Genomic DNA, 24,450 nt, shown 5'->3' on the forward strand with positions numbered 1-24,450 from the left:
GATGTAATATAAACACGCAAAAAAGTATTTTTCTTACATACCTTGGTCTCATGAATGCATCATAAACTTTACTTGACACCCTAAAAGTTATTCATACCATATTCAAAATGTACCATTGTATTAGAAAAACTAAATATATATGTATACGGTAATGTACAATATGTGTGTAGCAAGGAATATATCTACATTTCAATGACATGTGGACCAGTTGCGAGGCCCTGCCAAGGCGTCTCGGTACCTATGTGTGTCACAGATTGCAGGCAGTTAATATTTCAGTGCGGTGGAGCTGTATTTGGCGACAGCCAATGAGTTGGGTCAGGTTAACAGGGCTGTTGCGTGCCAGTGCCCATGAGAGTCTTTAATATTTGATTGCCTTTTTCTTCTTCAACTTCCTCTTATTTTAATGCACTTTAGAAAGAATCTCCTTATTTGTACTTCCAAAATAAGCCTACCTTGCGTAAGACTATACATTTTTTTTTCTCTGTTTTACATATATTGTGCTGAAATGGGTTTATGTCTCACTGTGTGCATCGCAGAGAATGCAGCAATCTCAGAGAGACATTATAATTGTCATGATTAATTGAATTGCAAGAAAAAACTTTAATTTGCAAGTCTGCAAAATGCATGAGCCTGTGTATTTTTTTTTATATTATTTTCATTATCTCAGGACTTTATGTAACTGCTTTGAAGCTGCACGAGTCAACTTCACACATTGCCTGCTCCCATGACAGTTAGATGTTAAAAAAAAGTTCAGGATGTCGGAGGGATGGCAGGTGAGTGATGGAACCTCATTCTGGGCTTACTCTCGCAGGACACTCGGAAGATAATGGTGGTGATGGATTAGAAGGTGGGCCATGCAATTTCTGCTCTGTAAGACAGAATGGTAGGTTCAACAATGATATTAAAATATCAGCACCCACCAGCCCACTGCAGCAAGAGAGTTGGATTGGTTCGACATGGTGGTTCGACAGTAACATTTGAAATGTATGAATGGTTCCGACAGCGTTGGGTGGACGTTGATGGGAAGCACAACAGAGAGAGTGGAAGAGAGGCAGTAAAAACTGAGTTTCTTCACACAAAAAAAAGATTTGATAGAAACAAAAAACTCCATAAAGTAGAATTATAACTGAAATGTCCTTGCTTGATTTGAACAAAATCTGACTTCATTAGGTTGTGTTGAGTGTATTAAGTTTAGATAGATAATATTTGAATGCAATTACATTGTAAGCAAAATGGAAATCACCTATTCGTTGGCTTCAGTTTCACATTGCTTCATTGGTTATATATCATCAAAATTATTTTAAAAAAATTTGTATTTGCTTTGAGGCGCCTTTCAGCCTATATGCATAAATGGCAAATGTGCGTGTAATATTTTAGCATTGGTTATTAAAGTGTAGAGATATCCCCACCGTACATTTAGAACAAGGAATACAATATATTTTTTCAGTCAGCTTTGAAAACACTTTGCTTGAAGATAAAAAGAAAACATGCCACTTTTTGACTTAGTGATATGGAACATGTTTTATCAGCGGACCTGTCTGATCACAGTCCCATCAATTCCCTCCAAAGAGCCATTTGTCCAGAGCCTTCTTTGTTGTCCTATCAGAGCGGCGCAGCAAATTGTCTCCCAGGGTGCAGTCCGGGTGGTGGGAGATGAAGAAGGAGGAGGAAGTGACAAGAGTGTTACCCTAAATTGCTATCGATTGAGTTGTTTGAACCGCTTTCTCCAGGAGGTTAAGAGTCTTGGAGGTGCTGAGGTTCAAAAGCGGGATCTGTCTCCCGGTCTTAACTCAAAGTGATGTCTGTTGCACCCTGTCATCCTTTCTGCAAGTGTCCAGTTAGTGGGAAATTCAAAAGAGGGGAAACGTCTCGGAGATTCCTGCTAACTTGTCAAGCAACTGTCAATACATCATATCAATCACTCTTGCGAGGGAAACCACCATTATACTTAAGGCCTTTGACATTGCATTTCTAATAAAATAAACTTGAATATGATTCTCCAATATCCTAATAAGAGCTCGCTTACTGGCAGCAGCACAGGTCAGCACCGTCACAGTAATGTGAGTAATTTGGCTCAGGAGAAAGGTTTAAAGCTATTGATCTCTAGACAATGTACTGTTTATTGTTTTTCCACAAATATTGATACAAATATAACTTGAAGTTCACTACTTGTTGTAAAAGTTATTGACTGAAATAACAAGTGAGCTTCCGTACTCCCCGCAGAAAGCAGACGATGCCAAATGGCCTGTGATGGATTGTGGCTTCTGGTCGATAAAAATGCCCGATAGTTTCTAACATAAGAAGATCAGTGGAGCTACTGAAGGTACTGACACTTACATAAAAAGAAAGACAGACAGTTGAGCCAAATGTATCCACTTCTTTTACTTTATTTTTTACATTTCATTTAAAAAAAGAGGTTCAAAATGTATTTTGTTAAAAATACACAACACTATTGTGTGTAACTGAAGCACAATACCTCTGTAAGACTATAATTTCCTGTCAGTTAAAGAGCTCACAAACGGCTTTCAGTCCAGTATATTGCTATGGGGATAACAGTGTTCCAACAGGCATTTCAAACTGCTTTAAAAGCCAAACAATGCTCAGAGAGGATTGCTTTTTTTTATTTTTATTTTGTAGGACTGGACATTTGTTACCAAAAAAACCCCTAAAACACTGCTTCTAAAAGACTTCAGAGTGGTGCCCCGCATGAATTGGATATTACCCTGGAAAATGGCTTCTTTGAACTCATTTAAAGTGTACACATGGTGGTACACAACATCTTTCATCCCTTGTTTAATAACAGCGAGAGAGAAAGTCAGTGGCAGGTGGCGTCATATTCTACAAGCAAAAAACATTATTCTCATTTTACTCTTTCATGCCCTCCTCCCTCCTATCTATCTCTCTGTCGTTTACTTTCGCTGCATCAATAACATTTGAAGAATCTGAAATATTTCATGGCCATGCGTGTGGAAGGATTCCATCAACTTGATTGTATTCCATCAACTTCAGGTGATTTGCATTTCTTAAACTAGGCAAGCGCGATGCATTATGCAACACTGGCAGTGCATTCTGCATAAATCCAGTAGTTGAGTGCATATTTGAGAATCTAACATTGCTTGGATTCCTTTTTGTGGGTATTTGCTTCAGAACTGAAGTAAAGCTGAAAATTTGAGCAAATACTTTCAGACAACTTTTTAATCTCTGCATGTAGCACATGGGAATTTTTCAAATCTGTAGCTTGGATAAATTGCTGTCATTTCTCCCCAGAGGCATTGGTGCGTTTTGCGAAAGCTGAAATCAGATTTAACACATTTGGCACACGGTGGACTGGTGTGAACTGGTGTTTTCTGTCCATGTGGTAACCTTACCTCAGCTTTCCCACATAATAGGTCATGGTTTGGGTTTACAATACCTTTGTTACGTAAGTTATGTTATGTCCGTGACGTATGTTAAATACATGACGTACATTATAATAAGTGAATGTTGTCTTTTGGTTTCACACACGACACAAACGACAGTCTCCCGGGTGTTTGAAACATCCTGTCACCTGTAACCTCCATTGCTTTAATCATACTCACTATGACCACTAGAGGTAGAAAAAAAACGTAATTATATGTTGTCTTCGATATGAAGACTAGCTGTATTAAGATGAACTCTCTTGTTGGTGCCATTCAAGTAGGTTACAAGTGAAAAGTACCAGGAGGTTATTTTTTTTTAGCAACACATTGTAGTTACTATCCTTGTTTAAGCTTGAACATGAAGTAGTTGGTGTGAGATGTAATGGCTGGTGACGAGTGTAATTGGATTAGGTATTGAAGAGAAATGTTCATACATTTATATTCTACCATCTCCCACAAACACATATAGTACCCTAAAAATCCAAGTCAATGTGCCTTAATAAATCACAGCCTTATATGAAACTGTTTAAGAAACCAGATTCATTTGCCACATAATTAATACGGTTTTTAGCATGGTGAATACTAGCGGGATCCAGCAGATAAATCACCTTTGCTTTGACGCTAGCAGAGCACCCATAAAAAAATGATTAAATTACAACTAGTGTTCATGACAAGAACCCTAAGATGGACAACTTCTGTCGACCTGAATCTTCATCGGTCTTCCTCTCTTCAGATCAAATGCCTCAGTCATTTTGTGGAGGTAGCAGTGCATTGATGCTTGTTTTATCACCAATTCAGAGCCCATTATGGGCCAGGAGACTGCTTCTCAATATCCCCTGATAGAGGTGACGCTCCGCATCACGGATAGTGCGACTTTTCAACTGTTTCGACTGACCGTTCACTTCCCCCCAAAAGCACAGGACAATTATTGGCACAAGCAGATCCACTCACAGTCATTTACCTACCGGTCGGCCCTTTCTCCTTAACTCTGTCTCCAATCCAGCTGCTTTCTTTTGCATCCATCTGTCGCCATTCACGACATATGCTTTATATAGAAAATGACTTGTTTATTTTACTATATTTTGTTTCCCCAATTGGTTGCCCAGCATGATAAGCTTATTGCAGTCTCTGGTGTATCGAGAGCAAACATAATGTGTTTGAAGGTACTGCCAGGAAGGGAGTCTCTCACAAAAAGATTGTTCTGTATCCAAAAAGCATTGTTGTCTGTGGAACAATAAGACCCCCCAAAAAAGTAGATCTTCATTAAATTTTCATCAGCTCACAATGAAGCAAGTGAAGAAAAATAAAAGAGCAAAAGTTGAATATCTACCTGGACATCTGTATAGATTGAAATTCAACAGACATACTCTGCATGCCCATTTCAATCATACAAAGGTCAATCCAAAAGTTCAGAGACTTACTGTTTGCCCATGAATGGAGCGAAGCACGGAAATGTTCATAGAGCAGGTGGATGCAATAACTTTTATAAGTAAGTGTTGTGTTGTTTAATCCACTTCAGCACCTGAGTTATACACGATTTTTTTTGACCAACAATATGTGCACATTTTTCACTTTGGACTTCATCTTGGGTGGAACTCAGGAAACCTAAAACTCTGGTGTTTTAAGTGGCATAGTGTAACTATCTGAGATCAAAGAAGTCTGTGGTGAGTTTTCTTTGACATTTATGGGGTTGTGCACCAAAAAATGTGTCCCATAGGATCAGACTGTCAACACCGAGTTCAACTGTGATGTTCATAGTAAAAATAAATTCACTGCAAACGGCCTAAACTGTGGCATGATGACACTTAGGTTCTCCAACATGACAATGCAGCCGCTCACAGTGCGTTGAAAACAGGCAAGCCTCCCGAATGCCACAACACAATCGTAGCTCCCCAACACCCCTACTCATTTGGGTGAAAAGTCTTTCCATTTCCCCAAACCTTTGACGCAAACTTTGATGTAACCTCCCTGCTCAAGTTTCAGATAACCGTTCGTTTACCAGTAGTCACAAAAACTTGTGTGACTCGGGTGCTCATATTGATCAGGTGAAGTATTTTGGATTACTTACTCTGAAGAGTTGTAACTCCATGCACATTACTGTGATGCTCTCAACAGTCTTGGAAGTCTTTTTGATCACACTTGCACATGTCTATGGACCTATGGTGTCAAAAAAATATGGCAGAAATATATCTGGCAGCAATATCTCTAACATCACTCAGCCACGGGTAGTAAAGGTTTAAAAATACATCCATAATTTTTTGTATATACGCATTTGGCTTGGGCCTACATGTGCATATCTGTGACGTTGACATGTATGTTGGGAGGAGGGTTGAATATGTTTATGAAGTTAAGAAAACCTTATGTTGCGAGCTGTCAATACGCAGCATGAGATTTGTTGCTGTACTGTCTGGGATATGTACTTTCAAACTAAAAGCTTTTCTTTTTTTTTGTAGTTGCAATGAGGAATACGGTGTGCAGGAATATACAGTATGACACTTAATTAAAATTAATGTTAAATTTTCACTTCAGACACCTACATTTCACCATAACGATTGAAGTATCTCCTCATGGAGTTTGATAATTGAATATTATTTTAATGTGAATGGTTAATACCTGATACCCCTCGGGGTGTAGGACAGGTTTTGATTTAAGAAATGTAGTCATCTTGCTCAAAGGTACAGAATCAGGGGAGAAACACTGAGCCGTCCATACTGTCATATGCAAGGTTCTACAAAATTTTGGACGTTTAAATTTCAGTTCGACCTGGGTTTTCTTCTAGACTTTACCTCATCATCTCTGTCATAATATTCACATCCAGTGGTGGTATGAATATAATTTCTAATCAATCAGCATAATGAAGTATTTCAGACAAATGATGAAGACGTACAGTGTGCAGACGAGCGATTTGACAGCCCCTCTGATTTATAATTCAGATTTCATGAGATTAAAGGAAGGAGAGAGGGAAAAAGTTGGATAACTTTATTTTAATTATTCATACAGATGGAATTATTCCTCTCATAATATTGTCACTCTCTGGAGAAGCGTCATTCAAATTTAATAATGGAGCAAGCGATAGCCATTTGATTTAATTCAGTGTCTGTAAGTATTTGGAGGATTTGGCTCTATTATATTCCTGAATGTTTTCAGTGGTCTCACCTTATTTTTCATGAGGAATGCTTTCTAAATGTTGGATCAGTACTTCACTTTACTCATCTTATTTGTTGTGTTTATTTCAATAGAATTTATTTATTTGTATTCTGTGTTGTTTAAACACCTATTTTGACCATGGTGACTAAATTGAATTGTTAAAATAATGGGAAAAATGAATGCAAAAGATTGTAAAATGTAATTATTTGGGCTCTGGCCAATATTTTAATGATACTGGAGACAGTTATGCATGACTTTTAAAAAAGGAGTAAAGCATTCATGTAAAAAGCTGAAAGCATGTCTGCATTAAGAAGTAAGTAAAAAGCAAACATGAAAGCTAATTATCTTCTCTAGTAGACACTCATTTTCCAGTTTCCTCTTAAAAGCTGACCAATATTAATAAGTGTCACAGTTTGACATAACTTGAATGTGATCTTTTGCTAACTTCCCACTTTTTTACTGACCCAAAAAAAACAGCATCGTACTCTAACCAATTCATATTTCATTTTTTCCATGCCTGTTTATTACAAGTGATGTTTGCATAAGACTAATTTGGAACAACAAACAGACCTGAAATGAAATGCTGCCAGATTTTTTTTGTTTTTTGTTTTTTTTGTTAATCTAATAAGAAAACATTTAAAGTGAACATATCAGCCAAATCACAAACTGTTCTTACTGAAAACATCTGAAAATCATTCGCTGACATCTGTTTCTTTCACCTCCTTACATTATTTGTTTACATGGGACTTTGCTCCAGTCTCGAGAGACAAAATCTTGCATTTTATTTATCTGCCATCCAACTGAACACATTCCTTGAAGGTCTGTTTGGTGAAATAGTATAAATAGCACTTCTGTGACTACGCTGAAAAAAACTGACTTTTACTTAGAAAAAGCTCGGTAACAATTTCCACTGTGGTGCATATGATGTCTAAAAGAGATAGTTTGAATTGTTTTATGCGGGGTTGTATGACATGCATATCAACAGTCAGTATATTAGCTGCAGTAGATGGCTGTAGATAGAAACTTAGCTGGCCGTTGAGAACTGTAGGATCAACTTTCATCCAAGGAGGACAACAGGACTGGTTCTTGAGATCCAGATGAGTGACATTATCCGGTACTAAGGATTCAACATCTGAAACTTCCACAGGACCCAGAGTTTGGAAAAGTGGAGAGTCATTACAAGCTTTAGTGTTGCTTTTTTTCTTGTACTTCTTCTATGTAGCTCAATGTGGAAAAACTGTCCACAAAAAAAAAAAAAAAATCTTCATGTGACTGCCATCATCTCAAAATTATGCAAAGCTTTGCGGGGCTACCGATCTCAACAGGAAGAAGCTGCGTCTGAAATACAGAAATGAGGAAAGAGTCAGCTTGAAATAGATCCTTGTCATAAATAAGTGAAATATCTTTATTGTTACTAAGTACAACATACCAAGATCACGTTTTTTCATTCAAAACAGAAAATCAACTGCAGATAAATATTAGACAGGAATCTGTTAATCTGAAAAAAAAAAAAAAAAAAAACACGCCACATAATTTATCCATTACATTCATTCGCAGCAAAGTATGCTGCAAAGAAGTCAAGTAAAGCGTTTTGGCGAGCAGAAGATGCACACAGCATGAGTGTGACTCATTTCACTTCTGTAAAATCACCACACCCTCTTCTGCAACCGAAAAGCCTGGCCAAAAACGTTGGCAGCATGTGTGCTCGAAGCCACAGACTGTGTACAAAACCTTGAAGCGCGTATGCCAGCACGATAACTCGCCAACCAGCAAGCTAACCTGATGCGCTAATGCACGTGAAGTATCCACTACTGAAAACACAGACTTCAACCAGCTAGCTAACAAGAATGTAAAAAGAAAATGAAGCACATAACATGACCCCCCCCCCCCCCCCCCCCCCGTAGCGCCACATTCAGGAATGTTCTCGTCAAACGAGCGTAAAACCGCCTGCAGACCTGTGAGGGGGGAAAAAGAGCGCCGACTTCACCGGCCAGGCCGCCCAGATCCCCTCCCGTTACCCAAGTAAGCTTTACTTTCTTGTGTCAGGTTGTGCAGACAATGCGGGACTTAAGTAAATATGACCTCGTGTGAATAATTCAATTTACTTATGAAAATGAGGATACATAACTACAAACAAACACCAAGTAGCCGATTGAACAAAAGGTGACATTTTGAAGTAAAAAAAACACTTCAAGTAATAATTTGTTGTAGAATTTTAACAGAAAATTGAGGTAACAATTACATGGCCAAAAAAATGTTGTTGTTGTTTTTTCAGTGTAAAGAGAGGTACCAACAGCCATAATGTAGGCAAAAGTTAAAGGAGCAGTGTGTAGGATTTTGTGGCATATAGCGTCGAGGTTCCAGATTGCAACCGACTGAACACCCCTCGCCCCACCTCAATCTTTCTGTCCGAAGCCCGAAAAAGCCTTTTCTTGAGCCAGTGTTTGGTTTGCCCCTTCTAAAGTACTGTAGAAGCACGGCGGTGCAAAGCCATGACAGGCTTTGCAGAAGAGGACCCACTCCCTCTGCAGAAATAAAGGGCTCATTCGAAGGTAACAAAAACACAGCAATTCTTAGTTTCACAGCATTATATACAAATAAAACATAATTATGAATATTATATACCCTTTCCCCCCTATATCCTACATACTGTTTCCTTAAAGTTCTACAAACACATTTTTCTCACGTTTTCTTTTTTTTTTTTTCATGATTAAAATGGGATAACTTGTAAAGTAAGCTTCACTACTGCTGACGTGCTGTTCTGTGGCCAATGTTATATAAAAGTAAGAGAATTAAGCCCCAACTGTATATCATTCACTTCAGAGGAGGATATGGAGGACTCACTCTGGAGATAAAGAGGGATAATGACTATACTTCTATTTGGAGGGCATAAGAGTTGGTGTAGTTTTCTCTTTCTTTTGCCTTATTTGATCTTTTAAGTTCCTGCTCCAACAGATGGCACCCGCTGCTGTGGCTCAGTCTAAAGGGAGACAGCCTTTCTACCCTCTATCTTTCTTTCGGGACAAAAGGGACTTTTTTTTTTTGCTTCCCCAGGGCTACAGCTTGCTCCCCTGCCAATCAAGAATCAGTGATTGAATTAGTGCCAGGTCCACTCGCTGGTGCTTCCGCTGAACGACGGACCGATCCACAGTAGAGATTAGGCGAGTGTGAAGTTCACCCTACTTCAGAACTCCTCACATGCATCTCTTTCTCCCGAGCTCTCAAAGGCACCTCAGAGGAAGAGAGCTGTTGCCTGACATGCCCAGAATCTTCCGGCCTGTGCAGAATGCAAACGAGGCAGATGCCCATGTCTTCCTTCACAACTCTCTAGGAAAGGGGGAGGAAAAAAAGAACACATAGATGGTGCATTTAAGATGTATTAGCAGTTCACATGCAATTTCTAAAGAGCTCTTAGAGTTCAAATGCATTTGCAAGATAAGACTGCACGCGAGATGTAGCCTATAGCAAAAATGTAGTGTTGAATTTCATTGCGCAATCTGGCAGATGGCAACACAGTTTTCCTTTAAGTATCTCGGCACTGTTGTGGATCTAAATTGATAGTAATATTAATGTAGTCTAATTACATATTCCTGCATGTAAGACCTTTATCTTGTGTTGAGATGGGTACATCCTGAACATATAATGTGGAACAGCCTTTTTTTTTTCGCGTCTCCAGCCTGAAGCAGATTTCACAGAAGTTTAAATCCGAATGTCACGCAGCCAAGTGTGGCGTAGATATCATGCTGAGAGAGCACAAGAGAAATGCTTTAGAGAGCCAACTAACAAAACACTCTGTGGCTTGACAAACAATTTAGGCAGCATCACTTCAATAATCCATAGTGCACTCCCTGTTCATTGCCATCCCTCAAAACCAAAAACAGAGGCTTGTCTTATATGTCCAGTGGTTCAGCAATGATTTAGGAGGAGAAAGTGGGCAGGATAAAGATGGTGTGTCACTGAACTAAAAGGCCTTATGTAAGCTGTTCCAGATAGAGAGGTGCTTTATTTGACGTTGTCTGAAGAGTTTTTCAGTGGACAGTCCAATCCTTGTCCTGCGCTGAAAAATGACTGTTTATGTCGTGTATACAACTCGGACATAATTTTAGAACTTTTAAGTATTTTCATTTCACATTGCAGTAAATACTGCAATCTCAGTTATGACACAATATCTGGGATGTTGCCTGAGCCCACTGCTTGACTGATTATGTGTGCTTATAATTTAAACATTCTCACTTGCTGCATGGAAGAACACTTTTATTCACAGTTTTTAAAGATGCAGTTCTTTGTGAAAACAACCTGTACGTGTAAAAACATTAGTGGGATGGATTTTACAATCATCATAACTTTGGAGAAATTGGGCCCTTTTTTTTTTTTTTTTACTTCAACTCTGATTCCACGATGCAGCACAGAAAGAAAACATGCTTTTGGAGAATACTAGACATCCATGTAGATATTTTCTCTTTTTATGGACTTCTGGTCTATAAAATAGTAGCAAATGCATTAAAAGTAAGTTTGAATTCGAAATTCTTAAGTATCAATCAATATCAAAGATGTTTTGGATGCTGAGAACTACAAACTTTGTTTAATGGGTGTTTTGGTTTGTTTAATGGATTGATTAAGGTTAAATGATTTTCTAATTAATAAGAGAAGAACCCCAACTAGTCATTAATTTGCTGAATGATATTTGAATGAGCTGTAGTAATATCAATTATCAACTTAGCAGGCATTATGTTGTACGTCGTAAGAATTGTCTAGGTTAAAATATTGCTCCCCAAATAGCAGCAAGTGTGTTGATATTTGAGATGTTTTATGTTTGAAAAAAATTCAAAAGGATGATAAATCCATCCAGCACATTGCATACATAGCTAATGATTATACGGACAGCTGTACTGGCAGTCTTATCACTTCCATACAAAAAAAAAAAAGCCAAATGATAATCACATTTTATGTCTTCAGCTGCGGGAAATGTGATACTAGCCAGAATCCCATTATCATCATAGTCATTATCGACCACTAGCTGTGCAAGCACTACAAACACAGTCTTAGTGACTGCCTCTGAGTTGTCGTCTAAGCCAAATGGAGTGGGAGAAACAAAACAAAAAAGAGACAGAGAGACACGAAAGGGTCTTTTACTGGAAGCCTTTACTTGACTGGGCTTTTACTGGAAGCCTTTTGTGAGTCTTTTAAATCTTCACATATTTCGGGTCACAAAAATAATGAAGACAAAGGAGTGCAAGGAAAAGAACTTACTTGCAAAAGAAATATTTTATTAGACTACTTTTGTGTCCTTGGAAGTTTTAGTAGAAAAATTAAACGGCAAGTGGCATGCAGGCGTTTGATTTGAAGCGGAGAGGAAACACAAGCAATGCGAACAGACAACTGCAGGTTCTCCAAACAGACCCTGCCAGACAGGCTCCACTGAAGAAAGGGTGTGCTAGCATATATCACACCTCACTGCAGTACATGCACTGTTTCAAAATCTCCGTGTAACACAGTCAAAGGTTTTATTCCTTATTTGACAGATAATCAAGAGTATTCTAACATCGTGTTGGCAATAAGCACGACATTCAGACAATGTTAGAGCTTGTACTCGTTCTGGATTTGCTGTTTGAGTCTGAATTCTAATACCCTTGTCGTGCGACGCTTTAGAGGAGTTAATCTAGTTCAAGACATTTTATGATAGCACTGTAGTAACAACCGAAAGATGTTCATTCACACTAAACCTCGTCTGACCTTCAGTCATTTCGGTGGGTCGTGATGCTGTGAATATTTCGCATGAGATCAGGAAAAAAGAGACCTTCCGGTGGCGCAGCCGACTGCAATCACTGCGACGGCACCTGCGATGATTATAGGGGGGGACTAGCTCAAAGGAGGCAAATAATCTGCTGAAGTAATCCGTTTCTATACCTGATACGGGGGGAGTTGTACTGCACGAGAGGTTCACAGAGCTCTGTAGTGTGAACAGATACTGTGACAGCCGTTAAGGGTCTGCCAGGCATGAGAATATACAGATATAAATCGATATCTTAATCATTGAATCTGCACCAAAAAAATACCCCAAGATATACCCCTTCAGTTTAGATTTAGGACTTTGGTAGAACAAGATGCTATAGACCCGAGGACACACGCGCACACACTCAGCGAGTCCTTGCATTTCAGCTGAAATAAATAACAGCTTGTTGACCATTTGACCTTTCTTCAGCAAAATTGTTTTCTTCTTTTGTTTGGGGTTGAGTGTGTCAACTGGTCAATAGTAATTTATTCCAACTGTATCGGGTGGTAAATATATATATATATATGTATATATATATATATATATATACATATATTTAATTGAGCACTGTATTTACAGTGCTGAGCCAATACTGAAACCATCAAGAAGAAATCCATCTCCAGGAAGAGTCGCAGAGTCGTGCTGAAAGAAACAGTTTTATTCCAGGATAGATGTATGCTTTTCTATGTGTGCACTATTCCTGCCCTATCCTCCAACAATCAATTTCTTAGAGTGCTGGATGCACTTGAGTGATGGGAGCGCAAAAGTACTGACACTCAGCCATCACGGAATGAGAGCATCAAATGATTGCCTCAGAGAAATTGCTGTATCTTCGAATGTCTTTGAGAATAGCTCCCGTCCCTGTTTGCCTTCCCTCCACTTGCTACACTCCAACAGTTGAAGAGTTTCCTTTTGACTTATGTTATCAGTGTGCGGTTCATTGTGGCGCACAGTCTTGTGAAATGGCAGTTTGGTCCTGCAGGATGCCCATAGTGGAAATTCCATTACCTTTCTTGAAGATCCTAACCTAAGATTTACAGTCACTAGACAACTGTGAAGACCTAAGAACACAAACTCAACTTTTTTTTTTTTTTTTTTTTTTTTTTTTTAGTTTTAAGGAAAATGGACTCAGCTCTCCGACTAAATACTACAGCTGTCCAAAGTAGTCAAATTAGAACATAACAAAGACGACCATAAACATTATCCCTCCTAAGAACCCAAAAACTAGGTTTGACAGACTGAAGAAGGCAAAATGCCTGGCAGACTGTGAACCAATTCTCTTTTTAGGAGTTTAAAGGGTTTAGCTTTTCCCCTCTGTCCCTCAATTCTGACATCCGGTAAACCGGCCTGGGTGCCCTCCATCAAAGGACAACACACAAAGGATTCATTCCCCAGAAATAATGGTTTCTAAACTGCCTTCTGTCATGTGAGCGATGGTAATTAGCAATAACAGAGACCAGCTACGGAAGGAACTGAAGTCCTTGAGATCACTTTAGAGGATGGCAAAGCCGAAGGACTCAAATTGGAACCTTATTAGTATTTCATTAACACGCCTTTTACCTTGTTCTCCAGTGTTGCCTGGGTAATTAACGCTCCATCGCGTTCTCTCTCAGACCACAGGAGGCTTTTTTCATGGAAGGCGATTCCTCTGTTGACCCGCTGCTGTACTGCTGGAAATCACTGCAGCCTGCTCCTGTTCTCTGATCACGCAGTCCCTCCAAGATAAATTGTTCTGCTTTGATTCTCAGCAACTTAGCATGTGTATTCAATTTTTGGCAGAGCAGGTTTCTTTTTATGAAAAGAGAGCAAACCACTTGCCATCATTTCACTATTATTGCTTTGCTCAGGGTTCACAAATGAATTACATGTTGCCTATCTGAGTAACATGCTGTTTTTAATTGCCTTTGTTGCAATGGAAAAATCCAGTAAAGTCAACCACATCAGGGGGGAGCTTTTTAATACTGAATTTGAAAAAGTATTTATTTATTCAGAGGGAAAAGATATTTGTAAGCATGACCCCAAACGGAAGTCTTGGGGGACTATTTAAATGCCTAAAATGTGCAAATATCCCAGGGCACTGTGAGGTGTACGGGCTAAATAAAAGTAGTGGTAAGAAGTGGCGCCGAGGGACTCTAGATTTTTTTTACTATATATTATTTGTTTATCGTGAGGATGTTATTGAAATAGACCTACTACTGTTTGTCCTTATTTATATGCAGGGTTGGCCCCCAATTTACAATTGCTGCCTCATCATTAAGCACACAAAATGTTTCTGCTTGTTAATCGCTGTTATTGTTATATTATCGTCTACGATTAGTTTGATTACATTTGCTTGAGTAGCATGAAAGGTGCTTATCACCCATAAACCCACAAAATAATTACGCAGGCTTATCTTTATGACCTTTAAAGGTAATGGTCTACGTTGTGACGCCTGGCTATGAGGTCCAGGAAGAGCAGCGAAGAAAAGCCAGCACTCCAAATAATGAATAGTAAATCAAGTCTCTTTGCAGAATAATGGATTTTTATCTCGTTCAAAGTAAGAATCACAGTGCAGAACCTCACCAAACCAGCAGCCCACCTACACACCTTCCCACCATCCTCACCCCCAATGTCTCCATTCGCTCTTTTCACACTCCATCGAAAAACTGCCCTATGAAAGATGAATGGGTGAGAGCAGGTGTGCGGATGTCATTTTTCACCCTGTCCACTCACTCTCAGCTCTCCACGTTAGTTTGCCGGCTGCCTGGCTGGGCTGACTGGGACAGGGATCCTATCACAGTGTGAAATGTGATCCCCAGCATCTATATTTTCACTGGTTGGGAGTAAATCCACATGATGTATACACCTCGTGCTGGCCAGAGGTTTCTGGTGATAGAATTACCGAGCCACCACTGACAAGGGTTTCAATCATAAAACTAAATATTTGTGGGATTTAATCTGAAAAAAATAGTCATATTTGGATGCAATTTTAAGAGTCTTGAAAAAGTGATTTTGATGCCATCCCTTAAATTCTTTAGAGGTTCATTTTTAAATGGGTCTGATTCATCAGCAGTCAACAACATCAACATCAACCACCATAAAAATGGTTGATTTAGATCACAGTTTCATATATTACTGTGCTTTGACACACAATTGACAAAAACCTTAAAAGCTCACTTCGCTTGTTCGAACTGCTCCATGAGGTGTTGACTCACAAAGTAGTAACGGGAACCTTTGTGCGTCAGCGGTCGTTCTGTGTTCATTTTGTGATTCCTAAATTATCTATTTTTCCTCAGATGTCGGGCATAAATTAACAAGTAAGAATCGTGTGGATTTTGTTGACTAAAAGTTGTTATTTGAGTCAACAAAATCTAATAATCTGTATATTTGTTGTGTTTTTAATATTCCCCCAGAGGCCTTAATATTATTCTCTCTTCTTTGTTTTCTTTTGTGCTGCCCTTGATGTAGGTAAGCGTTTTAGTTTTTTTTTTGTTCATATTTATATTGCTCTATGTACCTATGTGCTCATCCATTTTCTTTTCATCCAAATTCCCCTCCACAAAGAGGAAGCAGATTGTCAAGAAGTTGGGAAGAATTGAACCCAGAGTATAGGCTTCAAACATGGGGAATGAAATGCTTTTCACTGTATATATTATAGTATGCAAATAATATAATGGTAATTGCCGTATTTACCATTGTGTGATCACAGACAAATGTCAGTAGCATCTTAGTTACTCCTCTGGTTCATAACCGTTTGGCAGACTTGAAAGAACAAATTGGTCTTTTGTTGCCATGGTGACTTGTATTTGATCCAAGTGCAGCCACAATCCATGTTTGAATCCCCAACATCCCTGGTGCAGTTTTGTTATTATTTCTTATGTTATTACTAATAACTAGTCAATGGTCAAGGATGCCTCTGTCAAAGGGAAGCTGAGATTCAGTCGCATTTTGCTCTTATATAGTATTAATAATGACAATAATAGTTAATTTCGTGAGAATTTCACGCTCAAACACGTAGCAGATACATGATTCAGAGGTGGTATTCTTGTCAGCTTTTATTGAAAATCCAACACACCCACTTCCTCGGCTTAAAGTTCTAAAAATCTGGTTGGTGATGGGGAAAGACGCTGAATTCCTGAAGGATGAGGCTACTGAGGAGCTCAGAGCTTGAGAAAAAGGATTGACTCACTTGTAACTTAGGCGAGAACCGTAGTGTCGTTTCAGTGGGATTCAGTCTAGTACAGCTCGGAGAGGTCATTAGGATTCCATGCGGTTTTGATCTGGGAGGCTGCAGCATGTTCCAGTATGTTTTAGAGAGAGAGAGAGAGAGAGAGAGAGAGGTGAATGTTGGAATTGTTCTCATGTTATTATGTAAGCCAGGGTTGAGACCAGGCTTTTCAGGGATAGAGGACAATACCGTTGCTGTTTTCTTGCACCTGCTTCATATTTTTCATCTTTTCCTCTCATATACACTTCTTGAAGATAATTCAAGGAGTTTTTCCAACATTTATGGATTGCTCATAATTAAATATTCTTTAGAAGTGTGCTGCACATACTGTTCTTGCTCAGTCGAAGAAAAGCAGCTAACAATTCTTTGTATTCTACAGGCAATGCTTTCATTTTCAAATTGTGAAAATAAGCGTGAGAGCAATGAGGCAGGAAGATCAAGTTTACAATTTTGGCATCACTGCTTACACCCACAGTGAGCATAATACTAGCAGAAAGCATCTGTTAGTCAGTAATGAATTCAGGCCTTTGCCCCATAGCTGTCTATCTAGGCAGAGAAACTGCTAGAAGGAGTAATTTGCTATACCTGCATTTCTGTGGGTTTATCTGAAACGGTGTCTCCCCAAAGCAGGCCTAATCTGGGAGGCTGACCCGCACTGCCCCAGGCTAGATCAAACTCAGGGCTGAAGCCACGGCTCTCCCACAGTCCCAGCTACGCCACCCTTTGATAGTCGCAGGCCCAAATCCTTTAAATGTCGGGCAGACTTTGAGAGTCACTACAGCTCAGGAAAAGAAGCGGGCACTTGCTGGGAGCTTACATTCTCTGGGGACAAGCAATGTCCCACTTTTTAGAGAAGAGGGAGAGTACCTTCACATCACTTCGGGCATCACTCGGAGGCTCTTGCAGGAGGTACGAGGGCATTCAGTGTCCCAAATGGTTTCGCGGATGCGGAGAAGTGGCCTCCGTCTTACTTCCTCCCGTCTCATGCATCACACTTATGAAGTGATGGAGGCCAGGGGTTAGATCCAAAGGGAGTTCAGTCCAGAGTCCAGGGTACTGGCTGACACCTTGCATTGTGTTAGTCTCACATCAAGAGTGCGCACGCCTTATGTTTAATGAATGAGCTTTTTTTTAGATTCTGATTTGCATACATTTTCAATGAAATGTTATGTATGTATATTGTTTTATTTTTGACAGATGCTCAGGAGCACAATAAGTTGTATTTCTTCCATAACTGCAGTCGAACACCTGTCGTTGAATGTTGTTCTACAAATGTTTTGGTTAAAATAGTATTTCACTGTGTGACAACTCTCAACTCTCTATAACTGTCAATAGGCCCCTACAAGTTAACTGCAAGTTAAGCCAGTTTAGCATTAGTTAACATTCTCATTGTGGTTGTCATGTAAATAATTTTTGGACCAATACCACCTAAAATCCTCAATTCTCTATACCAGTTTCACTGCTACGGCAAAATCATTACCTAATGAAATGAGTGAGTTACAACCTCAATTATTTTATTTGAGCACAACTTTCCAGGCAGAAAAGTAGGATGGGGTCTTTAAATATTAAAACAAAGACATTGCTGTTGAGTTAAAGACAAAAATGCTGTGTCAAAAACTGAAAGATAATAATTTGTTTTATTGTGATATAGCATGTCTGCAGTTCTGCAAAGCACAACTGCCTGAAATATAAAAAAAAGAATGCAAATTATAAATTGTCTAGGTGCACTAAATACAACAAACTAATTACAGAAACAGTAAAATGTTAACCTTTAAGTATTTAAAATAAACAATAACACGAAATCAAGTTGTTATGGCAGCATTTCAATTGCAAGACCAATCAGGACGTTACACGCAAGAGTTGGTTGGAACAAGAAGACCACTTACATGGTTTTAGAATTAATTTATACTTAAGCATTGGCAGATAACCAATAACAATAACGGTGCCATTTCAGGATGTGAACACTGACTGACAACATATTGTCAGTAAATAAATCTCTCAACTTGAATTCTGTGTACAAGTCCAGATTTCTGTCTCCTTTGAGCTGCTCAGATAAGTTTGAAGTGTTTCCTCCTTTAGTCTGAAATGATTTCAGTCTGAGACTGCTTGCAATCTGGCTTTTAGATGTCTGTAACTTGTCCCTGATCATCCATGGCAAATTATTTCCATATGCAACTGTTGTTGTTGTTTTTTTTAATGTATTTATTTATTTATTTTTATACTTAAGCTGCAGCAGACCTGTTGCTGCACCTGGAATTGCAGATGCTTTTCCTCAGTTAACTTCCGTTCCGTCGGTACCTTCAGTACCACTGGACATGAATACCGTCACGTTTTCAAAAGTTTGCATCCGGCTCGGTACCGAAGTATCGGTTCTCGTAACATCCCTTATTCAGATACAATTTAGGCCTACACATACTGGTATTACACATTACAATTACCTTTCGTGTCTTTGTTTTTTTAAATTCGCCTCCACTCTCATGCTACTTGTTGTTTATTAGGTGGCATGTAAGGCAGCACCGAGAGCTCGGGCTGAGCCTTCGAAGGACAATTTCAAGGGGACCTGAGGGGGGAGAAGATGTCTCGGAAGTGGATAAATGTTTCATTGCCATTGGGCAACATGGAAAAAGAGATTTTCCCAGGTGTCAAAGTGTAGGAGAAGGCGTTGGGTGGGTGAAAGAGGATATGATGCATCACAAACAGTCAGAGAAAAATGAAAATAGAGAGAGAATGACGCAAAGATATTGTGCAGGGCAGAAATGAGAGCTGTGAAGGATGAAACCGAGAAAGGTGGGAAGGGAAGGATTATAGCAACGGTGACAGGCATATTGTGGAAGAGGAGATGAAGGAAAATGAAAATGATTAATGCGCACGCTAACACTTACAGTATAGTAATACGGAGAAAGAAAGGGTTCCTTCATGCTCAGAGCCCTCAGGATACTTACTGTCGTTGCATCAGGGACATTTCCTCTGACACGTATTATCTGATGCAGTCGACAGCAAAGGTAGGATAGCAGATGTCAACAAGCTCAATTAAACTCACAGTAAATTGAATTTATCTGATTGTGTGCAAAAGGGAGTTGGACTCCCTTTTCTTTTCACCTCAATAAAATTGACTTCCGGAATTAATAATAAATGACAATTCAGCTCTTGCTGCTATGAATGGGTATCATTGCAGCAGCATTTTAGCTGATAGGTGCCCCACTTTCACAAAGGGAACAGAAGTTTTTTTTTTTTATTTGACACAAAGTCATCCAGTTACTCATCCACCTGTTTTACTAGATTTAGTTTTAGCTCGGAGTGCCTTTAAAAAAAAAAAAAAAAGGAGACAAAAGAAGAGGAAGTTTTCTAAGTTGGCAGTCTTTGGCGACATGGGTATATGCGGCTCACGAGGCAGGGATCTTAACCACAACATCATATCGGAGCGTTTTTCTCTTTGAATCTTCTTCCCCACAGCTCGGGGAAAACCGGAAGCAGCACTGAACTGAGAGCACAGCAGTTCCTCGTCTCTGCTCTCTCCCCCTCTCTCTCGTCAGAGACAAAGTCTGAAGTAGGTTAGCACTCAGTGCCTGCACAAGGGAGGAAATTGAAATGCTGAAATAAGGAGTAGCTTGGGAGAAGATGGAGGAGCTATAACCGGGACAAAATTGCCCCACCATGATGAGAAGGAGAGACATATCTGCTCGGACACAGGGGAGTTCCTCCACCGGCCAATCACTGAGGCATGTTGCCATCCTTTATTCTTCATTCCAATCTTGGTTTAGTGTCAACACCAGCCTTATTAATACCTGCTCCTTTTTTTTTTTTTCTCTTCTTCTTCTTTTTCTTGGCTTGTTGTATCCACATCCCCCTCCAAAATTACATTGCCACGCTGGTGTACACTGGTTTGTGAGTGTAGGGATTTAATACACTTCAGAATGAAATGGGCGTCCTCCTGCCTGTCCCCGCTCTGTTCTTATGAGAGATTACTCCGGGGACTTTGAACGAGCTACAAGAATTCAAGCTGCATCTTCGTTGGCTCAGGTCCCCGTAAGCAGGACACGACACATGCAAGTGCACACGATCGGCTCCCCGTGTAGGCACGAAACACGCAGACACACACAAACAACCATCTTATAACGTGCTCAAGCTAAACCATATTCTCCCTCTCTCCTCTGCAGTTCTTTTATTAGAGTGCTCCCTTGTGGCATATCTTCTGTATTTGTTTTGTCACACTACATCACTTTCACCTTACTCTCCTTCGAATACAGTGTCTATGGCACAATATGAGATTTTTGTTTTTTTTTCCCCGTAGACATTGATAATTCCAATTTTATGCTGAGGTATATTACACCCACTGCTCAAATTGGATAACAAAAAACAATGTACACTTCCTAGGGAATCCACATCTCGAAAGCCATTTGATCAGTGTTTGAAAGACACATGCTGCGATCTCTTTACAATGATGTTCACGCTCTGGCTGCGTTGCAAATAGCTTGTTGCTTTATGAGAAAGTGAAAGAGACATGGAAGAGTGACACAGACAGTCCCAAGATCTTACTCCTACCAGTGTCTTTTTTTGAAGGTTGTAGTGAATGTTTGTTACCATGCCAGGCCTCCCGACTGTAGAATGTTCTCCCCGGCTGTGTTGGAAACAGGACCGTCTCCATTTGTCTCGTCTTTGCTGCAGCAAACCGCCATATTTGTGAGACCTGCTTTTTTTTTTAACTGTTTGGATATAATAAATGTGCATACCAAACACAAAATGGCCAAATATAAAATTCAACAGGAGTCTTGCTTTACTGTAAGCTAAGTTTATATAAAAGACAGATGAATATTTATTAATTTGTTTACATTGATTTAATGACTCCTGCGATATAAATGCCATACCTGCAGCAGCTTGTACTGACCTGCCTGTCAAACAAGTTGAATGATTGATCTTAAGTCCTGTCTGGCATTGGGTTCAAGACAGATCACAAAAATATAAATATACACAAAATCTGGTCAAGGATAAAAGAAACGGCTGCACAAAGGTCTCTGAACACTGTGTGTGTACTTTTCTTATACATTCACCGACACACTGCCCAGACAAGCTCGTTTAGAAAATGCTATAGAAATAATATGTACCTTCAAAGGAGATGATCCAGACCCAGGTACATCGAGCCCAGCATATTTCATGTTGACTGCATTCTGACTTAACAATAAGATGGTCTAAGGACATTGATGTGACTTTGATTATATCAACACTTAACCATGTATTATGGGCGAATCAAGAAGTTCTGAGATTGTTCTAGTAGGGCACGAACAGAGCGCAGCACAGTAATGCGCGCAGAGCAGGAGCAAGCAATAACTTTTTTTTAGTAAGTGTTACAAATTATGTTGCGTAATCAACATCAGCCGCTGAATAACACCTGTTTTTGTGAACACTGCTTGCTACAGGTGTACAGGTTACACCTGTGCAGACAGCGCACGTCGAATTTTGCGTCAAACTTTGGAAATTGGCAACCGAGAACCTTAAAATCCTTCAGAAAGCCTACAGCTATAAGCACTGACCTGAGCGAGGTGGTTTTTTTTTTTATTTTATTTTATTTTTAGAGGCATTTATGTTTTGAGAGGGGCAGAATGTCTCTGTCAAAAATAGAAAAACAAGGTACGTCCGGTCAGGATTGCAACCAGGTGAATTTTGGTTGACATTTGCAGGATTGCACACTGTGAAATTGTCCCCCAGGGTCAGACTGTCAACACTGAGTTCTACTGTGACCTTCTGAAGCGTCTGTGCGAAAACATGCGGTGCAAACCACCTGAACTGTGGCGCGATAGCATTTGGGTTCTACAACATGACAACTCGCCCACTCATGGGTGAGGGAAAATGCACAGCATGTTGCAACACATGACAATACTGTTGTTCCTCCCCGCCCCCACCCTCCTTGCCGGGTTTTGGCTCTTTCCTACTTCTATGGGCTCTCTGCTCAGGTTTCACGTGATTAGTGAAATCTCAAATGCACAAATACAAGTGTTTACAAAAATCTGTGAAATGCAGGTGCTGATGTCAATCTAGCAGCGTAACATGGAATACTTACTCACGAAGGTCATAGCTTCCACCTTCTCCATGCGCATTACTGCGTGCCTTGACACTGTTATATAGTACATGTAGACTCTTCCTCTTCACATCTTTTCACTCTTATATGTTGCATGGGCATGCTTAATTTATTATATTATATTTTCCATACAACTCTTTCAGGCTCTACTTCTATAAATAGACAGCACTGACTGTCTCATTTTATTGAGTGCCTCTTCCCAATAGACAGCTGTTAGTACTTTGAGTGGCTTTGTCTCAGAACTCTGTCAGACGCTGACCCTGTTGGCCCGGGCTGATCACCACTGGGCCCTGTCAGGGCAGAGTATTTTCAAACCATTTCCCCTGTGGAGCCTCTCATGAAAAAGGACAGTGAGGCCAGAGGTGGTTGCTTGTCTTGACCCGTTTGCCCCTGTATCTGACCAACCACTGAACTAAGACTAGCTGCTGGGCAAATATAATTAGACTTTGCCATCTATCTCTGCTACAGAATTCTCTTCCGCCGTCAGTGACCGTATGTCAGTGAGATAGACTTACCAGTGCCAGCGTGAAAGTCAAATGGCTGGATCTCGTGAGCTTTGCTGCCTCAAATCAAGGACAAACTTCATCTTTGTCCTCTGAAACCATTTTGAAATGCAACAAAGGTTCTAACAACCTTAATTTTAGGGATACGCTGGTTGCTGAGAAGTTGGTGTGTTGAACTGGGTCATTACTTTAACAACCTAATAAGATTGCTATGTATCTTTTCATAGAACTTGATTATGGACATGACTGCTGTTTCTTTATTTTCTGAAATTACAGGCCACAGAGGGTGTGTGGGCAGGTAGAAAATGATGCACAAGGAACAGAGAGGAAATGAGACTTTGAGGGTGTTTATTTGATCACGTTAATTATCACTGCTCTTCTGAGATGCCGACCCCGATCAGAGATAATATAGGGAGGTTACAGAGCACCATGGCCCTTGTTCTCCTCTATTATCTACAATACACACTCATTCTTTTCATGCATGTTTGATTGAGTTTGTTCTTTGTTTTTGTTTTTTATTGCTCTAACACACTTACACCCCCACCTAGTGGAGCTGTACCACGGTCTAAAAGTCAGCAGTCTGATCAGTGTGTATAGAAAAGGCCTGTTAGTAAAGGGACACACCATTTTTAATGGACTCCACACAACCTTTCTGTAAGAAGATTAAGCCCTGTCCGATTGGGAGACGGCTTAGTGTCCTTCCCTGCAGGATCAACACATAAAAAAAAAAAAAAATTAAAAAAAAAAAACTCTTTGGCCCTTTCACTGTAGAACGAAATGTAAAGGCCACCGACCGGTCTTCACTGTAGACCTTCAGCAGTGCTGTCTGTTTACCGACTGCAGCCTATGCATATCAATGCATGCTACATGTAGAGTACTCAACCTTGTTTTCTATCTTATTATGCAGTTTTATGGCAAAATGGTCTGAATGGTATGCAAAATGTGCCCGTTGGGTATGATGAGGATGTCTACTTCACAACCGACCCAAGCAGAATCATATCCAGGGACTTAAGAAAGAAAAACACATAGAAGAAGAGTATTTTATTTTATCTGCACATGTCCATCTATGTGCTGAACTCTGTCTCCAAAGACCTTTTGGAATATTCATCAACAGTGATGCTTGGTACACACTGGATCTGTCCACGATGTATGTACTCACTTTTTTTTAAGTAAGACTGGTGACACTCGAAGAATAAAAACATGATTCAGGTTGAGTTAAATATAAATGCAAATGAAGCGTGAGTTGTCCAGTGCAGACAGCTGTGTTGATTAAAACTGAAGAGAATTACTTCCGTGAGATGGACAGGAGACAGAGGACTGAGAAATGTGTCATATGTAAAGTCGTTGGG

At 39.8% G+C, this 24,450-nt stretch overlaps 1 protein-coding gene across 6 annotated transcripts in view; it reads left to right on the forward strand.

Annotated features, from left to right (window-relative positions):
- The window catches only part of lingo2 (leucine rich repeat and Ig domain containing 2), a 200,557-nt gene that overhangs the window by 135,089 nt on the left and 41,018 nt on the right, over positions 1–24,450 (forward strand). Inside the window, exon 1 of one of the 6 annotated variants that reach the window (XM_069171243.1) lies at positions 2,251–2,323. The exons of 4 other annotated variants lie outside the window; for them this stretch is intronic. The gene's annotated coding sequence lies outside the window, so the exon portion shown is untranslated. Of the gene's footprint in view, positions 1–2,250; positions 2,324–20,139; positions 20,245–24,450 lie in introns of those variants that run through there. One more of the 6 variants, XM_069171244.1, reaches the window with a different exon arrangement.

This window comes from Embiotoca jacksoni, unplaced genomic scaffold, assembly GCF_022577435.1.
Source record: "Embiotoca jacksoni isolate LCO1_2020_lvr unplaced genomic scaffold, fEmbJac1.0.p SCAF_5, whole genome shotgun sequence".
Classification (NCBI taxonomy): domain Eukaryota; kingdom Metazoa; phylum Chordata; class Actinopteri; family Embiotocidae; genus Embiotoca; species Embiotoca jacksoni.